At 35.8% G+C, this 19,347-nt stretch overlaps 1 protein-coding gene and 1 long non-coding RNA gene across 4 annotated transcripts in view; one reads left to right on the top strand and one right to left on the bottom strand.

The window, feature by feature from the left end:
* Positions 1-19,347, bottom strand: part of LOC141460619 (scavenger receptor class B member 1-like) — a 167,979-nt gene that overhangs the window by 56,179 nt on the left and 92,453 nt on the right. The gene's annotated exons all lie outside the window — the stretch shown is intronic.
* The window catches only part of LOC141460632 (uncharacterized), a 42,832-nt gene continuing 37,572 nt past the window's right edge, over positions 14,088-19,347 (top strand). The window contains exon 1 of the long non-coding RNA XR_012462261.1: positions 14,088-14,259. This is a non-coding gene — a long non-coding RNA (uncharacterized lncRNA). The remainder of the gene's footprint in view (positions 14,260-19,347) is intronic.

The following is a 19,347-nucleotide window of genomic DNA, read 5'->3' on the forward strand; positions in this document are numbered from 1 at the left end:
GTTTTACTGGATACCATGCAACTATGAACTTAAGGTTATCAATTAAGGTTATAAATATTACTAGGGCATTCTGATGTTTTGGTACATATTGTGCGGATGTTGGGATAATCAAAGTGGCTATTAAATAACGAGACTGATGTTGCTACAGAAGAACTATCCATGCGCCAAATCCTAACGACCGACGGCTGTGCAGAGTAAAGCCTTCTCTTTCGATTGCAGCGTCCCACGTGTTTGTTGAGAAATCTGTCTGACCGGAACCGTCGTTTGTGTAAGAGGTGTTAGTTTCGTTTTGCCGAAAACATGATACTACACATATAGTAGAGCAACGAATTGTCGTGAAATTTCACATCAAAACTTGATAAAACCTCTACTGAAACTTATCTTTTATTAAAAGAAGTTTATGGCGATGAATGTTTATCACGTGCGCAAGTTTTTGAGTGATTCAAGCTTTTCCAAGATGACCGAGAAGACGTTGGAGATAATGACCGCCTGGGTCGTCCTTCCAAGTCCAAAACGGATGAAAATATCGATTATAATTAATCAACATTACTACCGTGAGGTGCTTGCTCAACTCCGTGAAAGAGTAAGGAAGAAACGGCCCGATTTGTGGAAGAACAAGTCATGGGTTCTCCATCAAGACAACGCGCCGGCTCACACTGTATTGTCTGTCCACAAGACGTTTCTAGCCAAGTACAACATCCCAGTTTTAGGCCATCCGCCTTATTCTCCTGACCTGGCCCCATGTGACTTTTATCTGTTCCCCAAAGTCAAATCTGCATTGTAAGGAACACGATTTCAGTCCGTTGAAGCTGTGAAAGAAGAAGCGGCACGCGTCATGCAGGAGCTGACAGAAAAAGACTTCCAGCACTGTTTCGAACAATGGTAAATTCGCATGAAGCGTTGTAGGGATAGGGGAGGGGTGTATATTGAAGGCGATAATAACTAAATATGTATAAATTTAAAATAAAATGTTTTATAGCAATAGTCTCGTTATTTAATAGCCACACCTCGTACATGAATAAATACATTATCTTCAATATTCAAAATACATTTTCAAAGCGTGGACGCACAATTAGTCATAAAAATGAGGAGTGAGAAAGGTCAGATATCGTTCAGGCCAGAGGAAGTAGAACAGGTTTCATGAATAACTTAATAGCGTAATTTTTACTGAGACCCAATCAGACAATCATAGATCTCTTGACGAGCCATTGAGACTGAGTAAACACATGTGAACGGACACATAACTGGAAAATAAATAATTTATAATAAATTTCAAGTTAAATTCTCCCATCGCTGACATTGCTGGTAATAGAGAGCTCGGAAAGAGATGAGCGGTGCGTCGGAAGTCTATTTTTACACGCACGAAAAATAGTGCAGAACCCAATAAAAGAACAACCCCATACATCCTGATATTTATGAAACTTAATTTTAATTATTTATTTTTTTTAAAGTGGCTAATAGAGAGGCCCCTATTTGGAGGCAGTGACTTCATCTTGGTTAGACTTCTAAATAATAATTTCAATTATTTATTTCATTATTCTAGAAGGCCTAAAAACAACTCAATTTAACAAATAACAAAAAATAGCATGCAATTAGATGTGCATAATGGTATTTATTTAAATGACGGAGTCATTATAGTAATATCCCTGGATAAAAAATTTGTGTTAACTATTTATAGAATTGTACATTTTGTAAGTGCTATGACCTTAAGCTTACTTTTACAAGGTCATTTATAATCCGGTAATAAGAATAATTAGTTGAAAATAATAATTTGTCAAAATTTCTATTTAAAGAGAACCTTCGCTAGATAAAATTTGAGAATTTAAATATAGGTAGGCACTGTTATTTGTAAAAACAAAATTCGTAGGATAAAGCGAGACTAGACAGTTTGCCATACAGTGTCCATTTTCAGTAATGATGTGTGTAATCAGCTGATGGAATTGTGATGTCATTGCTATGCACCATTATCACTGTAACGTCATAGTAAAAGTCATTTGATTTTACTCTTTGGATGATTGAAAACAACCAGTTGAAATTATTGCCTCAAGAAAGTGAAGCTTTGCCAATTTTCCTGCAACCGCAATGCTCTTCAGCTTCTTGAAGACCTCAGCTTTCTGGCAAAAACTATCCTAGCACATCGTGCTCAGAGTCTGTGCGTTAAGCAGAAGCAATTCTCTAAACGCATTCGTTCTTTGCATATATGCGAAATATTTGCAGTCATTTCCTTTAAGAAGTACGATATGACCGCCCAGAAACTCCGCGACGATTAGCAACAACGACTGAATTGTACTAAACAACAAGCGACGCACAAACTTAGGTTCATCAATAGTGTTCCTCCAACTCTGCTAAAGGCACCAATCTAAGGGTACGTTCACAACGGAGCTGTGAGCATAGATGATAGCAGAGATGATAGGAGTGATGCATCAGCGCTTAAAGAAAAACATAATACATTCGAATGTGAGCGCGCACAACGAAGCTGCGACTAGTGACTCATACGCGCTGCTATAAACGAGCATAGATGATAGAATTGAATTTTTCATTTTTCTGCTAGCTGAACTCCAGTATCGGAGCTTCAAATTTGACTGCTGTTCAAAATACCTCTGTTTTTCAAGACATTTGGTGAAAACCGGCATTATTTTTTGTTATTATTTTATTATTTACTTTTAAACAATATTTTGCTTATATAAATGGTGAAATTCAACCAAAGTACTTCGTTTTTATTTATGGGATGTACATGATATTTTCTAAAGCGTTTTTTCTTTAAAATATACCATTTTGTTGCTTCTTCACTACTCAACATGTTGCATTTATCACAGCTCCGTTGTGCACTCTAATCAGCGATTATATTTTACTCTATCAGTTATCATCTCTGCTATCATCTACACTCACAGTACCGTTGTGAACGTACCCTAAGGGTTCAGCGCAGTATCACTGCAACTAAGCTTATTGGAAATCATAACACCGAGATATTTAGCAATTTAGGCTTCGTTCAAAGTATCTCCTCTGTAATCGAGACAAATGATCTCCGTTTTTCTCCTATAAAATGAAAATCTCCGACTTCACAATATCTACCATAAACCAATCATTCGCAAAGAAAGAGCCGCTCGGAGTCGTTGATTTCTTCTTCACTTAGTTCCCGAGTGGTTAATACGTATTTTCGATTCTACCAATTCAGAATGGGAAAAGTTGCATCACCGATCTGCCAACACTGTCGAGGCAATGTCCTCCATGCTGTCTGTCTTGAAAAAAATTCACATTGAAGCTGACAATTACTGTTACAAAGACAATACTGGAGAAATCTCATTATATCATATATCAGGACGATTGGTTGTTTGTAAACTTATCTTCCACTAATGTAAACAGTGTTTTTTTAGAAAATGCATTCAACTACTAAGATTTTGTTAATTCCAATAATAATTTCATCCAAAATACAATTTAATCAGATGAAATGGATTAAATTATGTTTAAAAGATGGTTTTGAACATCTGTAAACATTCTTTTCTGAGTGAAACCCAAGATAAATCAGAGTAAATCTGCCTTGAAAGTACAAATTATTATTAAGATTGACGTAACCATCATAAAACGCATGTGAGCCCTCTCTACAATTTCAGTCTATACAAATATTGAATATTTATTGGTGAAAAAGTATTTATTAATAAAATTCCAATTTTATTTGTATAGATAAGATAGTTTTGTATTGAACCCGCAATTTCTTTCTAATAACGTAATTCTTATCTAACTTACATAATAATTATTAATTTTATGTAATAAAAATCTGTAAACGTAAGGAAGCAAAATAATTATTAACTTATCGTCTTTCCTTAAATCAGACAAAATACGCAACCATTAAATTTCTGCATCTCCTAATGATGCCATTCACTAAAGGTACATGGGTCAACACCTAAGAACTTACAAGATAATTAAAGGATAAACCCCATACAAATATTTGTAATGACGGAATTTTAGAACCTGATTTCGAACTTCTTATATTTTGTGAAATTAATTTTTAAGAGAATTATGGGGAAAATCCTATTTTATTAACTACAATGTAATCTAATATACGACTTTTTTCTTCGTATATTTAACCTATTAAATATAATAGGTTAAATAAGCTGGCTAAAATTGCCAGCATGTAACCTCCACTAGCTTCTTCTGGTCAAGGCAAATGGCACACCTCACAGTATAGAACAGCTGGTAACTGGTCCGCAGGTCTTGACCCAGACAGCTAGGTGCTCATACCGATTATATAAAATAACCTTAGGTCTTTTTTACAGAGCAAGGTAAGCTAAGAAATCATTTTTAAAGTGTGTATCTCATGGGTTGGATAACAATTTCTTTTTAGTCGCTAGTACAGACTGCAGCAGGGAGTGTAGGAATCGATTTATGTATAACCTCATCAGATTGCATTACAATCGTTATTATTGATGGGACCTTCAATTCTAGCAATTACATACATGGACTTGGCACAATCAACCTTTATTTTGGCTGCGGTCTCTAATAACAGGACTCACCAAAATTATTTAAAGAATTAAAGAAAAAAGTTTCATTTATTTTGAAATATTAACTAATAAAAATGTGAAAAGTAAAGTAATGCCTATTTACGTATTCAGGTGCGGCTTTACGTCCAACTACCAATTAGGTGTCGAGGTCGGAGGCGACTAGCAAACATACTTTACTGTAAATTTCTTTTATTAACCATTAAATCAAATCCAAGGCCTAAGACCGGGAATCGAACCCAGTACCACAATACACGTTAGCTTTGCAGGCCAAAATCTCTAACCGCTACTGTGGCGCCTGAAATATTAACTAATATCATTTTACGACTATTTATTTAACATAACCTCAACCCTATCTCTCTATATTCTACAAGGAAGAAGTTGAAGACCATTTCTTCATGGCTTAGCAGAACAGCACACCAGACATTGTCACCTTTAATACCTACGACGTACATGCCCAAAGAGGAGCATGTACTCCTTTAACCAAACTTACACTTGTTGCTTTGGTAAAGCTAGAACCAGATTCTTTGTCTTTGGGGATTAAAAAGATTTTCCTTCATTTGTGATGGTCTCTTCTAGTAAATTAAAAATACTAAGTTCATTCAAAGCAAAGGTAGACTGAACCTCCATATCATCTAGGTCAGGGGTCGTCAACCTATTTCAAGTAGAGAACCATTTTTCCTTAAATAATTTTAATAAATCTTACCAAGAGCCGCAAGGATGATAGTGTAAACAAACTCTGTAGATCGTTTGTATTCGCAAATTATTACTTTATGATATTCAATATCATTTAAATGTTATTGAATATTGCAAAGTAAATAAACAAATAAATAATAACTTAACGAATGAAAAGGCGGCAGTCTTACAATACGATATAAATCAAGTACTTTATTTTAATATTGTATCATGCTATTCAATTTCGAACCTATCACATTTAAAATTATTTTTGAAAAAATATCTTTAATAAATGAAATTTTCATTCGTTTCAATAAAATTAAACTATACAATATATTTTGGACAGGCTGAAGAGCCACACAATTTGGATAAAAGTGCCGCATGCGGCTCGCGAGCCGCTGGTTGCCGACCCCTGATTTAGGTTCACTAGTATGTGGTACTATAATGATATAAGGATGGATTTCTACTTAACGCTTTGGTATCACCTTCTGAGGTGAAATGGTGGACGAGGAACAAATGGTAGAATCTGCCCAAGATATGAGTGCCGTTCATTTGTGCAATTTATTTATTTCCTAAATTCATTTTCCGATCCTCTGAGATATTAAAAGTAATTCAATTCTTAAGTAAGTTTTACATTTTAATTTTAAAACATTTGGTTTCAAAAAAAGTTTATTCTAAATTTAAATAGTAAAGTTATAGCAAAATAACGTTTTCTGTTTTTTTAACTTTAATGAAATTTGATTGTACATGCTCTTAAATGCGGGTAGCTGCTGAAGACCATGCGAGATTATTGAGCAGGAGTAATAACTCTTTAAATTTCATTTTAACCTGAGCATTCGAAACTCTCCGCTTATCAGCAAAATAAAACCATTAAGGAGGTATAATAAGTAAGCAGCGAGGTACGTTGGCGGCATTTTATTTGAGAAATATATAAAACAATACTATTTAGCAATTTGAAACGTGAGGTTGATTTAATTGATCAAGAAAAAAAGATAACAGGTAATTGATGATCTAATGTTATATTCAATAGAAAGTGTTAAACGGAATTATAGTTGTTTTGTAACTTGAGTAGTCTGACTTGATATCAAAGTAATATAACTATTTCCACGCATTTATCTAAGAAAAATCTACCTTAATAAAAAGAAAAACAGAAAATGAGTATAAAATCAAAAGGAAATATTATATGTTACATAAACGTTTACTTCCAGAAACACTTTAAAGTCACTACTAATAGCAATCTGTATTTCATTTGTGGTTTAACCTATTACAGTCTTGGTTTGGTTGTATTTTTATAGTCAATTGTTTATGTCATGAATTTGGTTGAAATTATTAAGGTTTTTATTACATTTTTATCCTTAAATTATGGGTGATTTGTAGATGAATATTAGTTATTTTCCTGTTTTTTACCTTTACGTATCTTAGTAATTGCATTCATCTTATTTGCGTGTTTTCAAAGATGTAATTGTGGTGATTATTGCAATTTCACGTTTTAGATCTTTTTGTCATTGATGCGTCTAAAATATGTTTTATATTTTTATGTTTTTTTTTATTTTTTACCCTTATTTAACTCAATTGAGGTCTTTTAATCTGGTGTGATTCATACTACGAGGGTCGTTTGAAAAGTCCGTGCAAAAATAAAAACTACTTAATTTTTTGGGGTAAACCTTTTTTATTTTTCAACATAGTCTCCTTTTAGGCTTATACACTTCGTCCAACGCTGCTCTAGTTTGTTGATCCCTTCCGAATAATAGGATTTGTCCAAGTCTGAAAAATAGCCATTCGTTTCTGCAATCACCTCCTCGTTTGAATAAAATCTTTTTCCCGCCAGCCATTTCTTCATATTGGGGAACAAATAGTAGTCCGAGGGAGCCAAGTCTGGAGAATAGGGGGGATGTGAAACGAGTTGGAACCCTATTTCCATTAATTTTGCGACCACAACTGCTGAGATGTGAGCTGGTGCGTTGTCGTGATGGAAAAGGACTTTTTTGTGGGCCAATCGTGGGCGTTTTTCTTGCAGCTCGGTTTTCAAACGGTCCAATAACGATGAATAATATGCACCTGTAATAGTTTTACCCTTTTCCAGATAGTCGATGAGGATTATTCCTTGCGAATCCCAAAAGGCAATCGCCATAATCTTTCCGGCCGAAGGAACGGTCTTCGCCTTTTTTGGCGCAGATTCCCCCTTGGTAACCCATTGTTTAGATTGTTCTTTGGTCTCAGGAGTGTAGTGATGTATCCATGTTTCATCCACAGTGACGAAACGACGCTTAAAGTCCTGCGGATTCTTCTGGAACAGCTGCAAACCGTCCTTGCAACACTTCACACGATTTCGTTTTTGATCAAGCGTGAGCAATCGCGGCACCCATCTTGCGGATAGCTTTGTCATGTCCAAATGTTGATGCAAAATATTATGTACCCGTTCATTCGAGATGCCCACAGCACTAGCAATCTCACGCACCTTCACTTTTCTGTCATCCATCACCATATCATGGATTTTATCAATAATTTCTGGAGTAGTAACCTCAACAGGGCGTCCAGAACGTTCAGTGTCACTTGTGCCCATATGGCCACTCCGAAAATTTTGAAACCACTTATAAACTGTTCTAATCGAAGGTGCAGAGTCACCATAATGTTTATCAAGCTTCTCTTTAGTCTCCTGAGGCGTTTTACCTTTCATAAAGTAGTGTTTAATCAACACACGAAATTCTTTTTCGTCCATTTTTTGAAAATCACTCGACTTCCTCGATTCAAACGAATGCCAAACACAAAGAAATAGACCGATCTGGCTGAAACTTGGTGTGTGTTCTTCCAAGAGATGCTACTAACTAAACATAACCTCGATACGCGCCAGTGGTGCTATCTCTCTGACTTTGCACGGACTTTTCAAACGACCCTCGTATATCAATTTTTTTTAATGTTTTTTTGTAATCCACATACTTTTATGTTCACAGTTATAAGTTTTTTTTGAAAACAGAACATTTAGTGAGTGAATACGATTTCTACTTAAAACTGAAAGAATTAGACAAGCGAAATCGTAATAACCTCAATATTTCACTATCAACCAATTCTGTAGATTTCACACAGTTTCAGCGAAGCTGTGGGTCAATTACAGCACTGTTTTGGGCTTTACCATCCTATATTTGAATTAATATTCCCATTGACTAAATAATAAGCTTGCCTAGTATTTCGATTTTAAACGTTTTACTGTAAAATGATTTTAGGCAGTTCAGGACAAGCTGAGATCCTGAGGCAATAAGCCCCCTTATGTAAGGTCTGTAGCTAAACAATATGGCTTCCAACTACGTGTGAATCATTGAGCGAAAATTGTTCCTTAAATGAAAATGATCCACTTTGAGAAATGAGAGTTGAAAAAAATAACTAATGGATATTTCTCATGATCTTCGGTACCACGCCAAAACCACGAGACTGCAAAAAGTAAGTTTCGAGTAAAACACATTTAAAGATTCTTTTATCTCTGAAAAATCAGGGTTTCAAATTTGAAACGTAAATTTTATTTTATTTTTATTTTTTCGAAAGTATAGCTTTTCATGATGTTATTTTCGTTCATAATGTTTACTTTAAAACAACCTATATTAGGGCTTAAATGCACTTTCGTGATTTTTGAGAAGGAAACACATTCGTAAGGAATTGATAAAGTGAAGGGGAACTATTTAAACCATTGTTGTTAGTTAGAATTCAAAATGTTTATTCAAATCAAGATTAATGTACAGTACCTATACACTAATTGTTAGTCGTCATATTCCAACTCTTCACTTGCATCAGGTTCCGGCAAATTATCCCTCTGAAAATCTGATGCCTTCAAATTTGTATAGAATTGGTGCTACTCTTTGGGTATTGTCAGATCCTGGCACATTTTCATCAGATCTTTCAATTTAGCACTAGAGATAAAAAGCTTGGGAAAATTCGGTTCTTTGTTGCTAACTCTTCCTTTGCGGTCTTTTCATGGTTACTGATACAAATTCATCCTTATGATCAGTTTTATAGAATATCGTAATTCAATTTTTTCCATCTTGTTCTTTGCGGAATTCGAAACAACATACCTTTCCCCATGGAACAACACCTTTAAGGTCTGTAGCAAGAAAATTGAAATCATGAAAATCATTGAACTGCATAATGTGGACGCAGAATGGCATTGCTTTCAATCTTGTACCTCTTATTATTTGGGCCCAGCCGTCAGGTACATACACAGGCACATGTTTCGCTTTCATTTCAACTTTAGAATGGATAGAGTCACACTCCATTTCTGTATGGCAAGGCTCAAAAAAAGTATGCCTTATTGTTTTCAAATTTGGAAGAGTTCTTAATAATATTATTATTAAAGCTGAAGACCAGCGCGGTCTACAGGGGAAAAAACGAATTTTTTCAAATTTGTTCAACTTACCATGCGAAAAACACGAAAGTGGTAGATTCGTGAAGTACTCTTCAAGTAAACACTATGACAAACTCGCGAAAGTGGGATATTCGTGAATTGGCTTGGTGACCTTGTAGTTTTCTACAGACTCGTGAAAATATGCGTCACGATTCCAGCAACATCGACTGGTGCTGCAGATTCGCGTCTTTGGCAGAGTGAAACTGACCAAAGGCTAAGCAAAAATCTGTATTTAGGTGAAAATGGACAAATTGGCAGATTCGTGGTTTTGGCGTGGTAGCGAAGATGTGATGTAACATAAAGTAGATAGTAGTGCCATCTATTGAGAAAGATCAGGTACCTCCACATTCCCAATTCACCACGGGTTCACTATGGAATCTAGATTGTTCTGAGAATGTTCCAGAAGATTTAAATATTTGAGTAGAGCAAATAAGAAAGAGGTGGTTCTGGAACTTTCTAATTAGTAGAAAAAAGAGAGCAAAGCAGTTTCAGGGTGACCAAAACCAATAATAAACTGATAGCGTCAAGTTCTTGGCCAAAATTAGGCACTGTTGCGAATTTTGTTCAGTTCAATTGAAGGGCTAAATTAAAATTTATAGTGTTGTTTAACAAATCAGCACTATTTAAAGTACAGCGTTTTTAAAAAAAAGCAAGTTTTGTTAACTAGTTGCAATCTATCTAGCTCTTCGATTCTATCACCAAACTCTTGTACTTCTAAACCACCAGTTTCCTTTTCAAATTATTTCCTCTCTATAGCTAAGAATGTATTACATGAAATTTGAGCAATTTGTTTCCAAAAACACATAGTTTACAGAAATGAGAAATATGAAAAACATATTTTTTTTAGTAGTACCAAAAAGAAACTTTGTGAAGAGTTGTACTATACGTATTAGTCGGAGATGTTCAAGCCTCATACCGAAATGATAAAAACTTGTAGAACACTTTCACTATTCTGTTCACTGCGAGTTTTTCATTTTTATATAAGATTTATTTCGTTATTTACAATCTGTATAATATAATATACAATAAGTAAATAGGGAGAATGAAGGATAAATGGATGCGTGAAAAGCAGGAGGAAAGAAACTGCCCAGCGGCAGCACTCTCTACAGGATGATTTTTAGGCCTTCAGACTGCTGAGCCTCTGGCGATCACAGTCAGGAATGTCAGAGGAGGCGAGAGACTGTACAAGAGGATTTGAACAAGTAGAGAGAGCAGTATAGAATTTTTGATATTTGGTTTTAGCGAGTTGGTGTACGAAGGGGATGTTGAGATCGTTGTGAAGAGTGAGGTTAGTCACCGTAGAAAGGAGCGTCAGCTATCTGTCAGCAGTAGTTTTGATTGAAATGTCTGTACAGCCCGTATGTTTGTAGGTTTGGCTGAACCCTACAGCTCTAGTCCGTAAGTCCACATAGGTTTGAGGATAGTACTGTACATTAATCGTTTGAGTTCAATGGGTAATTTGGAGCGTCGTCCAAAAAGTCTGTAAAGCAGTTTAGCACGTTTCGACTGTGTGGGTTCCATGTGTATCGTTTGTCTATGTAGAGCCCACGGTAGCGCACCCAGATCTGTAGAAGGAAGAGGATTGCTGTTGAAGAGAACCAAGTGGACAGGAGCGCCGCCGGAGAGTAAACGTGGCATGCTGGCATTTCTGTGAGTTCATTTTAATCCGCCACTTCTTTGGCCAGAATTCTATCTTACACACAGCCATATCAGCTTCAAGTACACATCGTACTTCAGCTTCATACAAGTTACAGACACACTTACAAAAATTTAAATTTAATTTTAATTAAGATAAATATGAAATCCAAGCCTAGACACATTAAATGACAAATAAATTATATGGATGTTTATTTTAAGATTTTATTGACATTCTGGATTGAACAATTGTTTAACTTAAAAAATCAAAAAATATAACTATGGATTAATAAACGGTTACACCCAGACGATTTTTATTTGTTCAAGGAAGTATTAAATAATATAATGACAATCTGAACTAAATTACAACACAAGCGTCGCAACTACTGAAAGCAAATTCAGCTAGAAGAAAGACAAACTCTACATATTTAGCAATCATTAAAAAATATAAGAATAGATTTTGCAAGAGATACAAATGTAATGACTTCATACTGCGCACCAGTATGCAAATCTCACGAAGAGTAAGAAGCAGCCGTTAAAAAGTTTTGCACGAAGAAAATTTATATTGTAATTACTATCGTAATTTACATGGTAATAAATACGTGTTTAATTTGTTTATACGCAGAATATAGTAGCAAATCGTTTATATGGAATTATGGTACTTATGTCATATAAAATGGATATATCATTGAGTGAACGTGAGCTTCAGTTCTCTCCTAGTTCTATTATATCAAATGCATGGATATCCATCTACTGTAGCCTGGAAACAGCTGATCCGATTGGACGTACATTGTCGCCTGCATGACCACAGGAAGATATAAGAACAGGATCACTGAACTAGGGAGTGATCGCCTGCCAGAGGTGACAGTTGCAGCGTGTAGCATGGATGTCAACTGTACGGATCCCACCTTGGATTTTAGATGTTTTGTCAGATATCAGTTTTGTACACGCACCCTCTAAAATCCTTTACTATAGTAATAATTTACTTTCTTGATAATGCTGGCAGTCTTTAGGATCGGAAAAGACAATAAATGCTAAAACTTGATGCTAATGACGATGATGGTAACGTATAGTTTTGTGGATATTAAAGGAGATACTAAACAGCGCGGTGGTCTAAGAGAAAGAATATCTCTTATTTGTTGTAAGAAGTGTGGGTTACAAAAAGTTGAAGTGGCATTCATAAAAGAATTGAAACAATGTCAGAATTAAACGTAAAATGGGGCCAGGATGAAATGAAGAAGGCCAGTGCAAAATGAAAAGTGACAAATAACATCTAAGAGTAAAATAAACGAAGTTCGACAAGTTGGAAGAAGAAAGTGAAAAATACCAGAACGAAATGGGAAGCAGTAAAGGGCAGGTTAAAAGGTAGTAAAAGATAAGTCAACTGCAGGATTAGGAGGTTTACCTGCGGAGTTCAGTCCGGTAGAAATAACGGAAAACGAAAGCCCAAGAATGGTGTTCAGATCTGCAAGCCGCCATGGAACCTCATCGAGAGAAAATTATTTGCAACAGTATAATGCAGTCACTTCTCCTAACTGTTAGACTAAAGGCGAGGAAGCGTCATCATTGATCATTTCACTTCATAGAGATACGTTGAACATCCTTCCATAAGATAAACAACAGGATTTCAGACATCTTGTAAAGAATGTTTAGCAACAAGTATATGAAAGAGCTGAACACAAACTAAGACAGCAATCCAACGCTTCAACAATTCAGTGCCCATAACTCTCGCTTTTCTTATCGTGAAATGATGTTTTAATATTTTAGATCAGGGGTGGCCAACAAGTCGATCGCGAGGCCAGTTTTGGTCGATCGTAAATCTGTCTTTATCTGTAGCTACTTTGAATTAATAAATATTGTTAATAATTATCCATGTTCCTTTAATTCCCCTGGATGTGAGTTTTTTGGCCCTTTAAATAATTATTGTTGTAGTTATTACGTAGGTAGATAAGCCGTATATCTATATTTCAGTACGAGCTGTAACCAGCGAGCTATTGATAGATTAGCAAAAAGTAAGTCATATTATTCTTTCATGATAAATTTTCCTGGCCCAAAACAAAACGCGAAAGTGAAATATTGAAATCAAATTATCAGCCATACTGTGCATTTTTATAACAACTTTTTCATATTTACGAACAAATAGTACAATAACTTATACATTGCAGTTTGTAAAAAGAATTAAATTGCATTTTAAGTTAGTAAAAATCTATCTTGAAAAAGTGTCGGAAAATATAATTTTTTTGGGTACCGCATGTACGGAATGCTGCTATCAAAAGTTGGGTGTGGAAATTGATTTTCTTCATGAGCCTATATCTTGAAAACTTAATAAGTGATTTAAAAAATTATATATTCTACTTATCTACCCATACCTCGCATGGAATGCACCTTATACTGAAACACAGTGTATAAACATAGTATGCATTTCACACCCCTTCTTCACCTCTTAGACTAAGCCTATGACTACAAGTCGATCGCGACACACTTTTAAGATAAAAAGTAGATCTTATATACAGAAAAGTTGGCCACCCCTGTTCTAGATGCCTTCATCAATGGCCTAAAAGTACATGAATTGAAAAGTTAACCAATCAAGGACACTGGAGGCCAGGGTTTTTTAAATATGAGGCAATAAAAAAGGACACCCAAAAGGAGTTAGTTCTGTTGAGACAAACTTCTCTGTGAAAGCATACAAATTTGAGACACACAAAACTGGTTATACGAAGAAAACTTACCGAAAACTATAACTTGAGAAAAATGATTTTCATTTCAGATTTTCTGGAAATCTCATTTCCTCATTATTTTCATGTTTGTAACTGTTAGTAGCCAAATAAAAGCTCAAGATCAATTAAAAACAAAATTCTAACATAACCTCCGCACTCTAACATAACCTTCGTAGCACTTGTTATTCTTTTCGTGTGTTTATATCTTTTTGGGAAGAGTACAGTATGATCCGTGAGAAAAGTGCATTATTGTGATACTTTATCATTTTAATCGATCTGTAATGATTAGTGGTTCAGGCTAATTAGTATTTCATCCACTCTATTGCCTCGCACTGACAAGTTATGTGTAAGTACCCACACATTCACTGAATTAAATGTAATTGATCATTGAGATATCCATCGCTTATCCTGTTTTTTATTTATTTATCTTTTTATAATTAATTGATCCTTTTCAAAGTAATCAAGAACTCTGTTCCAGCTTTAGCTTCAAGGTTTAAGGTTTTTACTTATTGTTAATAAATACCATTTTATTTGTTAATGTTTGCGTTTGCGTCAGCGGTAATTAATTTAGCATAATAATTACTTTAATCTAAAATTGGAAGCTTTTTGCTTATTCGCCTGTACTTTACCTTTTTTTTTAGCAACTTAGGTAAGTCTAATTTTTTCCGTCTAAAACAAAATTTTAGCTGCAGAAGGCCACACTTGTTTGTTTCTTTGCACCCACAATAAAAATGCAATTTTTCTCTAATTGTAGCCTAATTGCAGGAAATATTTTGAATATTTTATTAGGTGCATTAAAAAAAATATAAATTATAGAGTAATTGAATTATTACAAATAGATAAACAATACTTATGTGCTTAATCTGTAAAGAGTTCAGAAGCCAATCGGCCCAAGGGTAAAATTCCATCATTCTTTCTTACAATGTACGAGGGGGTACCCAAAAATAACCGGAATTGCGTTGCCGCGCATGGAGCTTATGTAGTACGCATTTCTGCTGCTAGACGTGTATAGCGCAATTCCTTGCCAGTTCAGTCCTGCCTGTGTTGTCTGCCTGGCATGTTCTGTTCATCTGCAGTGATTGTTTTTACCAGCGCTGTTTTGTTCTTTTTTCGTTTTTTATGATGGCAAGTTTAAGTGAACAACGTGCAGCTCTGAAATTTTGTTTTCTACTCGGCAAAAATGCTGCTGGAAGTGTTTTAATGTTGAAAACAGCTTACAAAGATGACGCTATGGGAAAAACTCAAGTATACGAGTGGTTTACTCGGTTTAAAAATGGCGACATGTCGATTGATGACAAACCTCGTTCTGGACGTCCATCAACTGCCCGAATCGACGAAAATGTTGAAAAAATTCGAGAGCTGGTGTTCACAGACCGTCGACAGACAATTGATCAACTGTCAGAGAGTAGTGGGTTATCTTGGAGCTCGGTTCAGCGAATTTTAACGGAAGATTTGGGGATGAAAAGGGTTGCTGCCAAGTTTGTTCCTCGAGTTCTGACTGACAATCAAAAAGAACATCGAGTTGAAACATGTCGTGCTTTGAAACAACAGCTTGAAACTGATCCAGACTTTCTGTCAAAGGTCATTACTGGTAATGAGTCATGGTGCTATGGTTATGACCCAGAAACAAAGCAACAGTCGAGCCAATGGAAGACGTCATCTTCACCCCGACCAAAAAAATGTCGTCAAGTCAAACATCAAAACAATGCTGATTTGCTTTTTTGATGCCAAAGGCGTAGTCCATTCAGAGTTTGTCCCCCCAGGTCAGACCGTCAATCAAACCTTGTATTTGGAAGTTTTGAAAAGATTACGCAATAGTGTTCGCCAAAAAAGGCCCGATTTGTGGCAAACAGGAGACTGGTTCTTCCACCACGACAATGCACCTGCACACACAGCCATCTCTGTTACACAGTTTTTGGCTAAAAATGGCATGGTTCCGCTGCCCCACGCACCTTACTCGCCTGACCTGGCTCCGTGCGACTTTTTCTTATTTCCACGCATGAAAAAGGGCATGAAAGGTCACCGATTTGACAACATTGAAGAGGTCAAGAAAAAAACGAAGAAGGAGCTGTCAGCCATTTCTAAAGATGACTACAAAAAATGTTTCGAACAGTGGAAGCACCGGTGGGACAAATGTATTAGTTGTAATGGAGAGTATTTTGAAGGGGATAAGGTTGTTCTGTAGGTCAGATCTTGTGGTCAAGTTTTAAACCTAGACATTTTAGTGTTACTAAGAAATTCTATGTAAAGCACATACTTTATTTTTTAAGTAAAATTTTAAGGGAACTGTCACTAATAAATGGGTTGTTACGACAATAAGCAGGCTGAGAGCGAACCACGCTGTGTGCGGATCGTATCTTCACAGGATCAACAAAAGGTCCTCTCTCCTCTTTGCGTAGATTGCAATGAGGAGGAGGATTTCAAACATATAATAATGATATGTCCACGTTATGTGGTAGAAAGGAAACGAATGTTTGAAGACATATACAGGTATTTAGATGCACCATTTCGCTACGAAGACATAATATTCTCCACCAACATCTATGTGCTTAAGTCTATAGCAGAGCTAGCAATGAAATATGAATGTATCTAAAAGTTATAGAATGAATGAATGCAAGAAAATGATTAGAGAAGGATTACGTGATTTTAATTTCGGTTCTAGCTATAAAGATGGCAGGAATATAGAGTACTGATCCATCCATTAGTTGTAGTTTATGTAAATAGTTGTATATAGTAGAGGGATGAATGTGTGAAGCGAATGTATTTATAAGTAAGAATGGAGAGTGAGTGATATTCTAGTGATAAGCACCTAGACCTGGGGTCGGCAACCTATTTTAAGTAGAGAGCCATTTCTCCTTAAATAATTTTAATAAATCTTACCAAGAGCAGCAAGGATGGTAGTGTAAAAAACCTCTGCAGATCAGTTGTATTCACAAATTTATTATTTTATGATATTCAATAACATTTAAATGTTTTAAAACTTTCCGGTAGGACAGTTGTATAAGGGTTGATCGTCAAAAACTGCACGAAAAAGCGTAACGTTGAAAAACACCAAACTTTAACAATTTTATATACTTATTTTCACATATTGCGAAGTAAATAAACGAATAAATAATAACTAAACCTGTATTTGAATGAAAATGGCGGCAGTCCTATATATTACTGTACTGTATTTTAATATAATTCTATTCAATTTCTAGCCTATCACATTTAAATTTCTTTTTGGAAAAAATATCTTTACTTTAATAAATGGCAAACATTTGCTTCCTTTCTACCACATTACGTGGACATATCATTATTATATGTTTGAAATCCTCCTCTTCATTGCAATCTACGCAAAGAGGAGAGAGGATCTTTTGTTGGTACTGTGAAGATACGATCCGCACACAGCGTGGTTCGCTCTCAGCCTGCTTATTGTCGTAACAACCCATTTATTAGTGACAGTTCCCTTAATATCTTTACTTAAGTGTTTTAATAAATGTTCATTTGTTTCAATAAAATTGAAATATACTATTTATTTTGGACAGGCTGAAGAGCCACAAAATTTGGGTAAAAGAGCCGCATGAGGCTCGCGAGCCGCGGGTTGCCGACCCCTGGTCTAGACGATGCTGGCTATATGGCGAAAGCCAATTCCAAAAAAAAGATAGAAAAAGACATACTTTATTATCAAAATTTGTTCTAACAAATAAATAAAAAAGTAACTACACGCGTGATTCAAACTGGGGATCTCCTATTTCACTAAATCTCGCTAACACGAACACTCTTTACTAAATTTTGTAAATAGTTATATAAATTTATCTGATTGTATAAATGCGGTAATTGTCCAGTAGCGATCGTCTTCCTTCTCATTGCCTATTCAACAGCTACTCAAGCGTGAACTCTCACGAATTGCCAAAACTAAACGTGCTGCATAACAGGTATAGAATGCTCTTTTGCCAGTTACTAACCTACTGTCTAGTATTAAAAAGAAAGACATATCCATCTCGCTCTCTAGTCTATTATATAACTAGTATTGCCTAAAAGTTGAGAATCGCATAAAAGTGAGCCAAACTGACATAAGTTGTTGGCATACATAAAAATGAAATTATGTTTTAGCCAAAGGGCAACAGAATTAGAGATATTTTAAGATAGTAATAAAAATTTTGAGCGACACAGCAGTTTACTAAAACAATTTTACTTTCCTTTACATTACTATTCTAGGAGGCAGTATTTCATATGCAAGCATTTTAATGGTGTAGTAAAGGAATAAACTGATATGCAGCGCCGATTTGGTACCACTTTTGTATTTTATTTTACTTTATTTTTTCCCTGTTTTAAGGAAAATACTGGAGAAGCTTCTGCTAAGGCGTCTAATCCCTATATTAGAGGAATTGCTACCTGAACATCATTTTGGTTTCCGCGCATTTCATTCAACAACTCAACAGCTGCACCGGGTGATAGATACTATATCCTCTTCCTTGGAGCGTAAACAGTACTGTTCGGGTGTCTTTCTCGATGTGGCTCAGGCCTTTGATCGGGTCTAGCACTCGGGCTTACTGCACAAAGTTAAAAATCATCTTCCTTTCACCTACTACTTGATCTTAAAATCTTATTTAACCGATGGGTAATGCCGCGTTCGTCAAGGGCTGGAGTCCCTCAAGAAAGCATTCTAGGTCCTTTCCTTTTTCTAATATACACTGCTGACTTACCTCATTCCCAAAATGCAATAGTTTCAACATTTGCTGACAATACTGCTATACTTTCATCTCACTCCGATCCGGTGCAAGCCAGTCAGAACATTCAATTCCATTTAAATTTTCTCAAAACCTGGTTCCGAAAATGGAAAATAAAAATTAATGAGCAAAAATCAGTTTACTCTACGAAAAATCTGTGAGTCCTCCAGTTCGACTGAACGGTGTAACGATTCCTCAAGCTGACGTAGTACGATACTTGGGACTGTACTTTGACAAGAGACTCGCCTGGAACCCACATACTCGACTGAAACGACAAGACGTGAACAGACGCTACAAGCTACTTACTAGACTACTTGACCGCAGATCCAAACTCGACTTGAATTACAAACTGACAATTTACAAGACACTGTTAAGACCCATATGGACATACGGAGCAGAAGTGTGGGGCTCAACCAAATCCTCGTAACTCCAAACGCCTGCAGACACTACAGTCTAAAATCCTACGGAAAATCCTGAATGCTCCATATTACATTTCTAACCTTACCATACACACTGACCTTCACATCCCTTTTGTCTCTGATCTAATTTCACAGCCTCCTAGCTCTCCATCCTAATCCACTTGTGCAACAACTCTCCTCTCCACACCTTCCAGGCAATCCTCCTCGTCGCTTGAAGCGGAAGTGACCTAGGGACCTACTGAGAAAGAGTTTCACCAATGATTACTCTTATCACGACTTTCATTAGAATTTAATCAGTTCCAT

This window comes from Rhodnius prolixus, unplaced genomic scaffold (genome assembly GCF_049639745.1).
Source record: "Rhodnius prolixus isolate KJV_2025 unplaced genomic scaffold, Rpr scaffold_6, whole genome shotgun sequence".
Classification (NCBI taxonomy): domain Eukaryota; kingdom Metazoa; phylum Arthropoda; class Insecta; order Hemiptera; family Reduviidae; genus Rhodnius; species Rhodnius prolixus.